Source organism: Bos taurus, chromosome 6 (assembly GCF_002263795.3).
Source record: "Bos taurus isolate L1 Dominette 01449 registration number 42190680 breed Hereford chromosome 6, ARS-UCD2.0, whole genome shotgun sequence".
In the NCBI taxonomy this organism is placed as follows: Eukaryota; Metazoa; Chordata; class Mammalia; order Artiodactyla; family Bovidae; genus Bos; species Bos taurus.
In genome coordinates, this window is record NC_037333.1 from 13,710,516 (window position 1) to 13,723,700 (window position 13,185).

At 38.3% G+C, this 13,185-nt stretch overlaps 1 long non-coding RNA gene across 1 annotated transcript; it reads right to left on the reverse strand.

The window, feature by feature from the left end:
* Positions 1-4,576: 4,576 nt before the first annotated feature.
* LOC132345574 (uncharacterized) lies at positions 4,577-7,339 on the reverse strand. The gene is made up of 4 exons (XR_009495027.1): positions 6,622-7,339; positions 6,086-6,146; positions 5,816-5,942; positions 4,577-4,782 (listed from the first exon to the last, which is right to left on the reverse strand). It is a non-coding gene; the product is annotated as an uncharacterized lncRNA (long non-coding RNA).
* Between the last annotated feature and the right edge of the window lie 5,846 nt (positions 7,340-13,185).

Here is a 13,185-nt window from a genome sequence, read left to right on the forward strand (position 1 = left end):
CTTTATTCCCTTAATTGATTTCTTGGACCAGTATCTTAACATTATTTAACAAAAAGCCCCAAGTGGCACAGTGGTAAAAGAGTTCGCCTGCCACGCAGAAGACATGAGTTTGATCCCTGGGTCAGGAATATCCCCTGGAGAAGGAAATGGCAACCCACTCCAGTATTCTTGCCTGGAAAGTTCCATAGACGGAGGACCCTAGTGGGATACAGTCCAGGAGGTCACAAAAGAGTCAGACACGACAGAGCACACACACATTAGTTTAACAAATGATGACTTAGCAATCAATGAAAAGTAATGGATACTATATTGAGGAATAATCATTATTATAGTTAAGAGAAATATTTTTCAATAACAGTGGATTTTGTCTAAAATTTTACTGGATTAATGTCACAGCCTACAGTGTATAATAAATTAGAAATAACAAGAGATTTAAAAATCACCTAGGTAAAATTTTCCCTTGAGCATATTATTTGCCATGTCCTCATTTCAGTATTCTAAGACCTTAATTTTGTTCTTAAATAATTTAATCTGGTTTCCTAGGTCAATTATTTGCAGCCAGCGGTCTAGTATCTAAATCTGGATTATTGATTTCTTTAATTACAAAAGAAGGAGAACTATGAGGCATGTTTTCATATTGTTTGTAAACTAACTTCTAATTTACTCAAGATGCAGACATTCCTCATTTTCCTTCAAGTTTTTATTTTGAAAATTTCAGACTCCAGGAGAAGTATGAACAAACAATAGCATAAAGAACAGTCACATACCCTTTTCCTAGATTCTCTGTGATTGATAACATTTTTGCCACATTTTATTTTTCTCTTTCTCTTCCTCTGTCTTTGTGTGTGTATGTATGTGCGTATGTGTCTGTACTGGCGTCTCTGTTTCTCTCTGCATATACCTACTTAAAAAAATCTGTTTGAAAGTAAGTACAGAAATCATGACATTTTTTTTTCTTTAATAGAAAATTATTTAATTAGTATACATGTGTTCCCCATCCTGAACCCTCCTCCCTCCTCCCTCCCCACACCATCCCTCTGGGTCGTCCCAGTGCACCAGCCCCAAGCATCCAGCATCGTGCATTGAACCTGGACTGGCATCTCGTTTCATACATGACGTTTCACATGTTTCAATGCCATTCTCCCAAATCTTCCCACCCTCTCCCTCTCCCACAGAGTCCATAAGACTGTTCTATACATCAGTGTCTCTTTTGCTGTCTCGTATACAGGGTTATCGTTACCATCTTTCTAAATTCCATATATATGCGTTAGTATACTGTATTGGTGTTTTTCCTTCTGGCTTACTTCACTCTGTATAATAGGCTCCAGTTTCATCCACCTCATTAGAACTGATTCAAATGTATTCTTTTTAATGGCTGAGTAATACTCCACTGTGTATATGTACCACAGCTTTCTTATCCATTCATCTGCTGATGGACATCTAGGTTGCTTCCATGTCCTGGCTATTATAAACAGTGCTGCGATGAACATTGGGGTACACTTTCCCTTCTGGTTTCCTCAGTGTGTATGCCCAGCAGTGGGATTGCTGGATCATAAGGCAGTTCTATTTCCAGTTTTTTAAGGAATCTCCACACTGTTCTCCATAGTGGCTGTACTAGTTTGCATTCCCACCAACAGTGTAAGAGGGTTCCCTTTTCTCCACACCCTCTCCAGCATTTATTATTTGTAGACTTTTGGATCGCAGCCATTCTGACTGGTGTGAAATGGTAAGTAAGTTTGAAAGTAAGTACAGAAATCATGACATTTTATCTGTGGATGCTTCAGCATGCACTTTCTAAGAAGAAAAGACTTTCTTATGTACAACCACAAAACTGTTATCACACTTAAGAAAATTTATAGCAATTCAACAATTTAATATTTAGTTCATTGAAAATTTCTCTAATTGTCCTCCAAGGAGATCTCCTTGATGTTCCTAGAAATTTTTTGTGGTAGCTTGGCAAGGAACTTCTCAGCAAGTCTAAGTTAGTTCCATGGAAGAAGAGGCTGATATCAGACACTGGACTCTGAAGGCTGTCTATTTCTTACTGGGCCCTTTCCTCATGCTGGGTCTCTCCATGTTGCGTAGTTGCGCAGTTACCCCTGCCCAGCCTATACACTGTAAGTTATGTACACCCATATCAGTAGAGAAGGGCCCTCTCTACTGTGCATAGGCCAAGCACTTAGAGGTCAACTGTGCACAAACTAAATTGTGAGGTTATAAGAATCACAGGGAATAACCCATTCTTTCTCTGATTTAAACTTTTCACTCAGGAAACTATATTTTAATCTAGGACTATATGTCTGTGACCTCTTTGGATGACATTCCCCAGAGAACTAAGCAATTTATTTTTTCTATGCACAGTCCAATCAGGGTTCACACGTTGCATTTGGTTTTGAGCTCTGTTTAGTTTTATCTAGAACAGGCCTCCATTCTTTGCTTGTATCCCATACCAGCAACTTTTGAAAAGTCCAGGGTAATTTTTTCTTGGATGTCACTCATCCTAGATTTGTCTTCTTGTTTCCTCATGGTTTTGTTTAACTTGTTCCTCTTTCCCCTGTTTTTCCTCTAATTTGGGTGTTTGATCTAAAACCTTGACTAGATTAACTTCAAACATTTATGGCAAGAAAATTTTATAGGCGATGATCCATATTTAGCATTACATTATATCAGGAGGCATATAGGATAAAGTTGTCCATTGTTAGTGATTGGCTAAGATGCTGACCATCAGAATTGGTGTTGAAAAAGGCATGTTTTTTTTAGCTCTTATTAATTAATATTTATTCTATTATTATTAATATTAATTATTGTTAATCTACTAATATTTAATCCTCTGATAACATTTTGGCACTATTTGAGTCTTTTATATGACTACATTTAATCCAGTGGTTTTAGCTCCTTTTGATAATCCATGCTACAAGATTCCTTCATTATTTTGGGATCAGGGCTTACAAAATGGTGATTTTCTAATTATATCATTTCTTCTGCATAAGACTGTTTTTCCCTTCTACTTTCCATCTTTTCTTTTTTTTTTTTTTTTCAGAGATGAACTGAAATTTTTATTGGATCAAATATATGTGTAAATTTTTCATAGAGACTGGATGAAGTATAGATTTGTGAAACATAATTTGAGTTTTTTTTTAAAGTATAAATTTTCAATTAAAATATCAATCTGACTCCAAGTAATACATTTCCCTCACTTAAAATGTTTCCTCCACTTTTTCTAATAGCTATAGACTCATAGTATTAAAAAAAAATTCACTGCATCATAATACATTATTATAGTTGTTATCATTGGTGTTCAAATTGTCCTCAATAGCCAATTCAGTTGGAACACATTCAGACTTGTTCCTTTGATCTCTGGCATGATCTGTGTGATAGAAAGCCATTAGAATGGCTCCCAAAGATCCTTGCTTTCTAATATTCATACCCTTGTATAATCTTTTCCCTTTAGTGTGGTTGGACCTAATGACTCACTTCTAACAAATAGGGTAGAGCAAATGTGGTGGTCCATCATGTCTGAGGTTAGGTTATGAAAAGCCTGTGGCTTCTGTCTTGGTATCCGTTCTGACTCTCTTGTTTGCTAACACTAATGGAAGCCAGACGCACTGTTGTTAGTTTCCCTATGAGGACGCCTACATGGCTAGAAATTGAGGGAAACTTCTGATCAACAGCCAGCAAGGAACTTAAGCTTTCATTAAAACAGCCCATGAGAAAACAAATATTGTCAACAGCCACATGCGTGAGTTTAGAAGTAAGTCCTCTCCTAGATGAACCCAAGAGGACTCATCTTGGGTTGAGCCTGGCTGACAACTTCATAGTAGCCTTGTGAGAGACCCTGAGTCTGAAGACCCCCTAAGCCACCTGCATATTTCTGACCCACAATGCTGGGAGATAATATGTATTGTTTTAAGGCTTAACTTTTTTTTTTTTTTTAAGACTTAAATTTTAAGGCTGGGCGATAATACATATTGTTTTAAGGCTCTAAGTTTGTGATTTGTTTTACAGCTACAGATAACTAATCCAACTCCACTAGTCTTTGAGCACTTTTATTTCTTTACTAGTGCAGCAAGATTTCTCAGATTCCACTTTGTTTTTTCCCTGACTTATTCCTGGTTGCATTTCTCCAAGTTTCTCTGGCTTCCTTTAATGGAGAATGGTGCTTATGATACAAAATATGGGCACAAAATGTCCTCATTGTTAAGAGATGTCATAGTTTCTACATTCATCCAGTAATAAAGATAGAAAACACATAAAAAGTCTTGAGTTCATACTGATACTTCCAATTCACATTTAATATTATATGACTTTTTCTTACCTTTCTGAATTATATATTGTATCACTTTTCTCTTATAGTGAAAATCTTGGCTCCTTACCTTAGCAGCAGAGGGTTAATATTACAAGGAAGTGGAGGAGTGGGTGTCACAATTTTAGAAATGATAGTAAGTCCTCTGGTTTTTTTGAATATCTTCCTTTTATAGGACCTTCATTTCTACCACTTGAGATTTATTTGTTTGACTCTTGAGGGTTTTTAAATATGAGTTCTCTTGTCAAAAATTTTTTAGAATTATTTTCCAACTTAGGAAAATGATCCAGAAAGAACAGAGTAAAAAATTTTGAAAGAAATAACAGAAAATATAAGTAAATAATTCATAGTGGTAAATTTGTGGAAATTTTTTATTTGCTTACTTTAACAAAGAAATATTTTGTACCTGTAACATGTGCTGTTTACTGTTTAAGGCACTGGGGCTCAGAGTTTCTGTTCTGAATGGAAGGATTTGTATTCTGGGGAGGAGTCAAATAAATGTGTCAATATAATTGGTAAAAGATAATATAGAGATACATAGCACATGTACAGAGAAGGCAATGGCACCCCACTCCAGTACTCTTGCCTGGAAAATCCCACAGACGGAGGAGCCTGGTAGGCTGCAGTCCATGGGGTCGCTAAGAGTCGGACACAACTGAGTGACTTCACTTTCACTTTTCACTTTCATGCATTGGAGAAGGAAATGGCAGCCCACTCCAGTGTTCTTGCCTGGAGAATCCCAGGGACGGCGGAGCCTGGTGGGCTGCCATCTATGGGGTCGCACAGAGTCAGACACGACTGAAGCAACTTAGCAGCAGCAACACATGTAAAATTTTTTCTAAAGAACATATACTATTTCAGTTATAGGAAAACATAAAATTTTGTCTTAAAGGGAGCAAAAGATCAAAGGGAAATAAAAACAAGAGCAGAATCTTTCTTGAATTGGAAAACATGTCAAAGGCAAACTAGTATATTTCACAATTTTCATTAAATTGTGGTAAATTCAGCAAGAGGATTTCTCAAATAAATACTTCATGTTTCAATTAGAACTAGATTTTCATTCTAGTATTTATTTTATTTTTTATTCTGCATTTTGTCAAAAGTAGCCTGCATATTTATAGTCAACTGTCATGTTGTTGATTAAAGAATATGAAGAAAAATAGCAAATAATCTCACTAATTTTGTAACTAATTTAGATGGTTAAATTCTACCTTTTGTTTAAGTTCTGTCGCTCAGTTGTATCCGACTCTTTGCACACAAAATTTTACACAAAATTCTACCTTTATTTTTCCTAAAAATATTATTTAAAGATTTTACATCTCTGCTTTAGCTAATCTCTCAGATGAAGCATATTAAAAATTTGCACAACTGCGATTCATGCTCAAGCTCCAGAAGAGCAAGAATCAGGGCATCACTGCATTTTTCTATTTATAATGCTTCAGAGACACCTTTGGAGAAAGGAGAGAAGTGGGCAGAGAAACAGAAAAGGAAGGCAACTAAAGTGTCATTTACATTTCTGACTTGTTGTCCTTGGCAGTTTTGTTTAAGCTTATCCATATCAGTCTTCTTTCTTTTATTTATTTACTGCTGTTCATCTTGGTTGAATTGATGATAATCTTTCTGGAGGCAAAAAAACCTGCTATAAAATGAGTTAGGTAGAAAATCAATTAAGGCTGACATTTTAAACCTGTTTGGTAATAAACATGCAGAACAGCAAAACTTTCATTAATATTAGGGAAATTAATTATGGGGAAGTGCAGTCTATTTACAGATGATAGCTACCCATGCTTTATGAAGTTCATGCCAGGCCGGTGACTCATCAGGCTTTGCAGAAGCTAACCATCTATATGAGTGAGAGAAAGCCACTGAGGATGGATTCTTATGTGTCATTTACTTTACAAAAACTTTTCTAAAAATGTAATTTACTAAACTCTGTTTTTAAAAAAATAGTTCCATTTTTATCTTATAAGCATAGTCATTGGAACAATGAATGTTATTCTACATTCAGAGGACATGCTTCTAATTTGTAAAGCTGAAATGAAAATCAGAAATTGCTACCTACTGGTTGCCTCAGGTACCACAGATACAGAGAATAATAAGACAAAACCCTGGCTTTCAAAGCAGTTCTCAGCTTAAGCCCATGTAAGTCATTACATTGGATACAGACATCTGTATTAGGAGTGTTTTATAAGGAAATGTCAACCAGTGAGGGCCATAGGATATCACTGGAAAATGCTCAGTTAAGAGAATATCTTAGGGACTATTTGAGTTCTTTTGTCCCTTGTAACACTTGAAACAAAAGGAATTTATGTACTTACTCTCTTGTGTGATAGACAGTACTGAAGTAAAGGCTGTGAGAAACTAGCTCGTTTCCAGGGCCTTGTAAACAACAGTCAGTTTGATGGAGGTGTCCACGCAAAGTTCTTTTGAGTCATGGTTAATGATTGTGACATATCTGAAAGGCAAACTTTTGTCATAGGAAAGAACTCCTTGGATAGATGGATACATACAGTTTTGTAGAGACACTTGGAAACTTTGATCTGACAGAGATCACATTACAGAGAAATTGTTATTGTCAGAGCACACTGGTGATAAAAAGCTTAAATGCATGTCTTAACTAAATCTTCAGTTCAGTTTAGTTCAGTTCAGTCACTCAGTCGTGTCCCACTCTTTGCGACCCCATGAGTTGCAGCTCTCCAGGACTCCCTGTCCATCACCAACTCCCGGAGTTCACTCAGACTCATGTCCATCGAGTCAGTGATGCCATCCAGCCATCTCATCCTCTGTCGTCCCCTTTTCCTCCTACCCCCAATCCCTCCCAGTATCAGTCTTTTCCAATGAGTCAACTCTTCACATGAGGTGGCCAAAGTACTGGAGTTTCAGCTTCAGCATCATTCCCTCCAAAGAAATCCCAGGGCTGATCTTCAGAATGTACTGGTTGGATCTCCTTGCAGTCCAAGGGACTCTCAAGAGTCTTCTCAAACACCACAGTTCAAAAGCATCAATTCAGTGCTCAGCTTTCTACACAGTCTAACTCTCACATCCATACATGACCACAGGAAAAACCATAGCCTTGACTAGATGAACATTTGTTGGTGAAGTAATGTCTCTGCTTTTCAATAAACCATTCAATATCACAGTAATCCAAGTCTATGCCCCAACCAGTAACGCCAAAGAAGCTGAAGTTGAACGGTTCTATGAAGACCTACAAGACCTTTTAGAACTAACACCCAAAAAAGATGTCCTTTTCATTATAGGGGACTGGAATGCAAAAGTAGGAAGTCAAGAAACACCTGAAGTAACAGGCAAATTTGGCCTTGGAATACGGAATGAAGCAGGGCAAAGACGAATAGAGTTTTGCCAAGAAAATGCACTGGTCATAGCAAACACCCTCTTCCAACAACACAAGAGAAGACTCTACACATGGACATCACCAGATGGTCAACACCGAAATCAGATTGATTATATTCTTTGCAGCCAAAGATGGAGAAGCTCTATACAGTCAACAAAAACAAGACTAGGAGGTGACTGTGGCTCAGATCATGAACTCCTTATTGCCAAATTCAGGCTTAAATTGAAGAAATTAGGGAAAACCACTAGACCATTCAGGTATGACCTAAATCAAATCCCTTATGATTGTACAGTGGAAGTGAGAAATAGATTTAAGGGACTAGATCTGATAGATAGATTGTCTGATGAACTAAATCTTACATGTGCTCAAATTGCCACCTGTTTTATGATCACTGGAATAAACCGTTTAATATGTGCCTATGAAATATGCAGATGACACCACCCTTATGGCAGAAAGTGAAGAGGAACTAAAAAGCCTCTTGATGAAAGTGAAAGAGGAGAGTGAAAAAGTTGGCTTAAAACTCAACATTCAGAAAACTAAGATCATGGCGTCTGGTCCCATCACTTGATGGGAAATAGATGGGGAACAGTGTCAGACTTTATTTTTTTGGGCTCCAAAATCACTGAAGATGGTGATTGCAGCCATGAAATTAAAAGATGCTTGTTCCTTGGAAGGAAAGTTATGACCAACCTAGATAGTATATTGAAAAGCAGAGATATTACTTTGCCAACAAAGGTCCATCTAGTCAAGGCTGTGTTTTTTCCAGTGGTCATGTATGGATGTGAGAGTTGGACTGTGAAGAAAGCTGAGCACCGAAGAATTGATGCTTTTGAACTGTGGTGTTGGAGAAGACTCTTGAGAGTCCCTTGGACTGCAAGGAGATCCAACCAGTCCATCCAAAAGGAGGTCAGTCCTGGGTGTTCATTGGAAGGACTGATGCTGAAGCTGAAACTTCAATACTTTGGCCACCTCATGTGAAGAGTTGACTTATTGGAAAAGACCCTGATTCTGGGAGGAACTGAGGGGGCAGGAGGAGAAGGGGATGACAGAGGATGAGATGGCTGGAGGGCATCACCGACTCGATGGACATGAGTTTGAGTGAACTCCGGAGTTGGTGATGGACAGGGAAGCCCGGCATGCTGTGATTGATGGGGTCGGTCGCAAAGAGCTGGACACGACTGAACGACTGAACGACTGAACTGAACTGAACTGATGAAATATTATGCCAGATATAAGGGTAAGTAGATATGCTAGCAATTCCCGCAAAGTGCATACTTCCTTTTTGATATTTGACTTTATTTTTAATATTCACTGGAAATATGACAACAACAATAAATTCCACTCTAGATTTTCATGTTGCAATTCCATTGTCCTTTCATAAGACTATAGAAATAATGGAAGTTTAAAAAATGGTATTTAAGAAGGTTAGAAGGATAGATGCCCATGTATTTGATGTAGGGTGTAGCATTCTCCATGATCTAGCTTCTAACTTTCTTTTTAATTCTTACTATGTGCCAATATACATTTTTCTTCTTTATTCATCCAAACCAACCCATTGGCAAGCATTCCCTAACATTCTAATTTTCTGATTTCTGTATACATTGTCACCTCACTTGTCCCTTGTGTACTTTTTTATTAATCCTGCAACAGCTGAGAGGATATTACCAGAAAAGAAAATTATATTGCCTTTGTCCTATTTCATCTCATGAGAGGCCAGTTTCAGTTTCATTCTAGCCCTGTTCCTTTTTCTTTCTTCCCTCATGCTTCTTTGGGGCTTTTAAACACATCTCCCTTGTGATGATTGGGTTCTCTGGAAAGTGAAAATGCAGACTGAATAGAAGTGCCAGAGGGGAAGGGTGGGGGATGGAGGCAGAAATGAACAAGGGGAAGACCTCAGACTGGGATGCTCACCCAGTGATGCCCAGCAGAGAGGTCTAGAGCAACGACCAGCTGGGACAGCGATTGCACAGTGGGTGGTAATAGCCAGGCCCCGTGTCACTGTCTGGTTCAGCCACTGAGCCTCCACCCTCAGAAAAGAATGACTGAGTAGGAGAGCTGGGACAGACCCTGCTTGGAGTCACTGCTTGGAGGCTGTCCGTGTCACGCACAGTTTATAGCTGGACAGCCTGACCTTTCTTGAAGAGGAATATCCTGCCCTCTAGGATCCCAGTTCCATGACTGAGATGCAGCAAAATCCTCAGCACCTCCAACTTGTGGTTCCCCTAGGGGGTTATTTTGTCTATATTATGAAGTCTCCTTTATGTACAGTTGGGAAGGTCCCCTGGAGGAGGAAATGGCAACCCACTCCAGTATTTTTGCCTAGAGAATCCCACGGACAGAGAAGCCTAGTGGGCTACAGTCCATGGGGTCGCAAAAAGTTGGACACAGCTGAGTGACTAATACTAATAATTATTATGTATTAGATTTTACAGATAATAAAAATAAATAATTCTTGCTGTAGCTGATTTTAAGACCCTCTCATAACGTGACTGTGTTGCCAAATTTCATGACTCCATCTCTATACTGTATCTCTTTGGTCTCTAACATACTGGGAGAAGAAACAAAGGAAGATGAGGGAGAAGAATGAGTCAGATCAAAGGTGACATTTTTCATGGAAGTTTCTCCAACACCTACCTGTAGGCTGAATTCACTGTTTTTCAACTGTACTTGTAGTATATGCTGTAAATATCTCAAGTTACAGCACTTAGCACCCTGTATGCTCATAGTTGACTTTCTTGCCTATCTCTTCATTAGATTGGACAATGGTCAGGGCAAGAAAATTCCTTGTCCGTTCTCTTGTCTCTAACACTCAGGTTTGTTGTTGATGCCTCAATGTAGATTGGTGTAAATAGATTTAAACTGCACTGGAAATACAGTGGCAAACACACTGGAATATAAGGTTATATATTTAAATATTTTCATCAGTGATTTCTAAACCATTGAAAAAATATACTCAGTACCTAATCAGTACTTTATAAAAGTACACACATATTATTACAAGATTTAGAAAACACTGCAACAAAGGTCCATCTAGTCAAGGCTATGGTTTTTCCTGTGGTCACGTATGGATGTGAAAGTTGGACTGTGAAGAAAGCTGAGCGCCGAAGAATTGATGCTTTTGAACTGTGGTGTTGGAGAAGACTCTTGAGAGTCCCTTGGACTGAAGGAGATCCAATCAGTCCATTCTGAAGGAGATCAGTCCTGGGTGTTCTTTGGAAGGAATGATGCTAAAGCTGAAACTCCAGTATTTTGGTCACCTCATGCGAAGAGTTGACTCATTGGAAAAGACTCTGATGCTGGGTGGGATTGGGGGCAGGAGGAGAAGGGGACGACAGAGGATGAGATGGCTGGAGGGCATCACTGACTCGATGGACATGAGTTTGAGTGAACTCTGGGAGTTGGTGATGGACAGGGAGGCCTGGTGTGCTGTGTTTCATGGGGTCGCAAAGAGTCGGACATGACTGAACGACTGAACTGAACTGCACTGCACTGCACAGTTTTTAGGAAAAAGTAAAACTTTTATAATTGTGCTACGTATACTCCTTTGTGATGTTTAATCTGATTTAGAATTTTTATTAGTTGACATATACGAACACCCATACATTTACACCTAATATTATATTAAAACGTTTACCATGTCATTTAATTTTCTTCAAAAATTATTCAATTATTTTTTATTATTAGAAGTTAGGTTGTTTCCAACATTTGTTTCTGTGTATATCCTGTCATGAACTTTCTTCAATATAAATCTTTATTCTCATCTCTGAGACTGTTTCTTTTTGGTTAAATAGCAGTACATTTGCTCATCTTTGTTCATGTTGTCTAATTATTTTCCAGACAGCTCATACCAGTTTATCCCACCAGCTGAGTGTGAGACTCTTCTCACTACAATTCTTGGCAGCACTATTAACTTAAGGAAAGGATAATAGACAACACAGTTGACCTGCTCTCCGTTTTAGGTGGTGTGTCTATTCATTAATATTATAACTTAGATATTTTATGTTTTCATTTTTCTTCTCTTTTTGTTTGCACTGGGTCTTCGTTGCTGCATGCAGGCTTCCTCTCGCCGCTGTAAACGGGGGCTGCTCTTGGTTGCTGTGCTCGGGCTTCTCCTTGTGGTGCCTTCTATCTTCCAGAGTGCGGGCTCTAGGTGCACAGCCTTCGGTAGTCGTGACTCGTGGGCTCTGAGTGCAGGCTCAGCAGTGGTGATGCACTGGCTTAGCTGCTCCACAACATGTGGAGTCTTCCTGGACCAGGGATCAAGCCTATGTCCCCTGCACTGACAGGTGGATTCCTACCCACTGTGCTGCAAAGGAAGTCCCTGTGAATTTTCCATTCATATTCTTTGTCCATTTTCAAAAGCTTAAGAGTCCTTTTACAAATTGAGTGAGTTTTAAATATTGCAAATATTATGAAGTGTCTGTCATTAATATCAATAATATCTGTCATTAATATGTGATTTTCTCCATTTGAATTGTCTTATGGGGTCGCTAAGAGTTGGACACGACTGAGTGACTTCACTTTCACGTTTCACTTTCATGCATTGGAGAAGGAAATGGCAACCCACTCCAGTGTTCTTGCCTGGAGAATCCCAGGGACGGGGGAGCCTGGTGGGCTGCTGTCTATGGGGTCAGACAGAGTCAGACATGACTGAAGCGACTTAGCAGCAGCAGCATGTCTAATTTTATGAGTTTCGCAGAGGACTTCAAATTCTACATAGGTACATTTAACAACATTTCTCAATGATGTCTTTCTATTATCTATGATTAGAAAGTGCTTATCCATTCCGAGATCAGTTAAATTGTCACAATTTCTGTTTTCTGCTTTCATTTTTAAATGAAATTTATTTTAATGAATTTTAGTTTGAAATTGTGATGCAACTAAATATCTTCCTCAAAAGCATAGCTTCCCTAAAATCTTTGGATAATTCCTCAACATGCATTAGTTTTCAATGCTTCTTTAACATCTGTTATGATCTTTTTTTATTTTATTGGCTTTAAGGTAGTCTCTAATCTTCTGTTGGTTTGTTTTCCCATTCTTGAAATAATATTTAAAAATGTTTTATGGATGCTTGAAAAGAAGAAGGCATATTCCCTGTTAGTGGGAGACATACTCACATGAATCCATATATTCAATATTTGTTTCAATCAGTACAGACTACCTTGAGAAATCAGGTATGTTATATGAATGTGCTCATCACCCAGATGTAACTCATTAGGTGCTGATGAGGTGGCAGGGAGAGCACTTACCAAGACATAAACTCAAATATTGAAAAGAAATTGTACTGTTACACTTCCTCAGCCTCAGCTTTGTTTACAGAATAAATTTAGCTTATGGCCTTTTCATTTGCACACTCTGGTATACCTTATTATATTGGATGAGGGGGTTTATTTAAAACAAAACAAAACAAAACAGTTATAATTACCTTTGCTTTCTGAGAGGAGACAAAAATGATGTGTATCATTTTTTTGAAAAATAGTTTGGAGTGGGATGAAAAAGAAAAGACTGAACTTGCAAAGCTTCTGCTAAT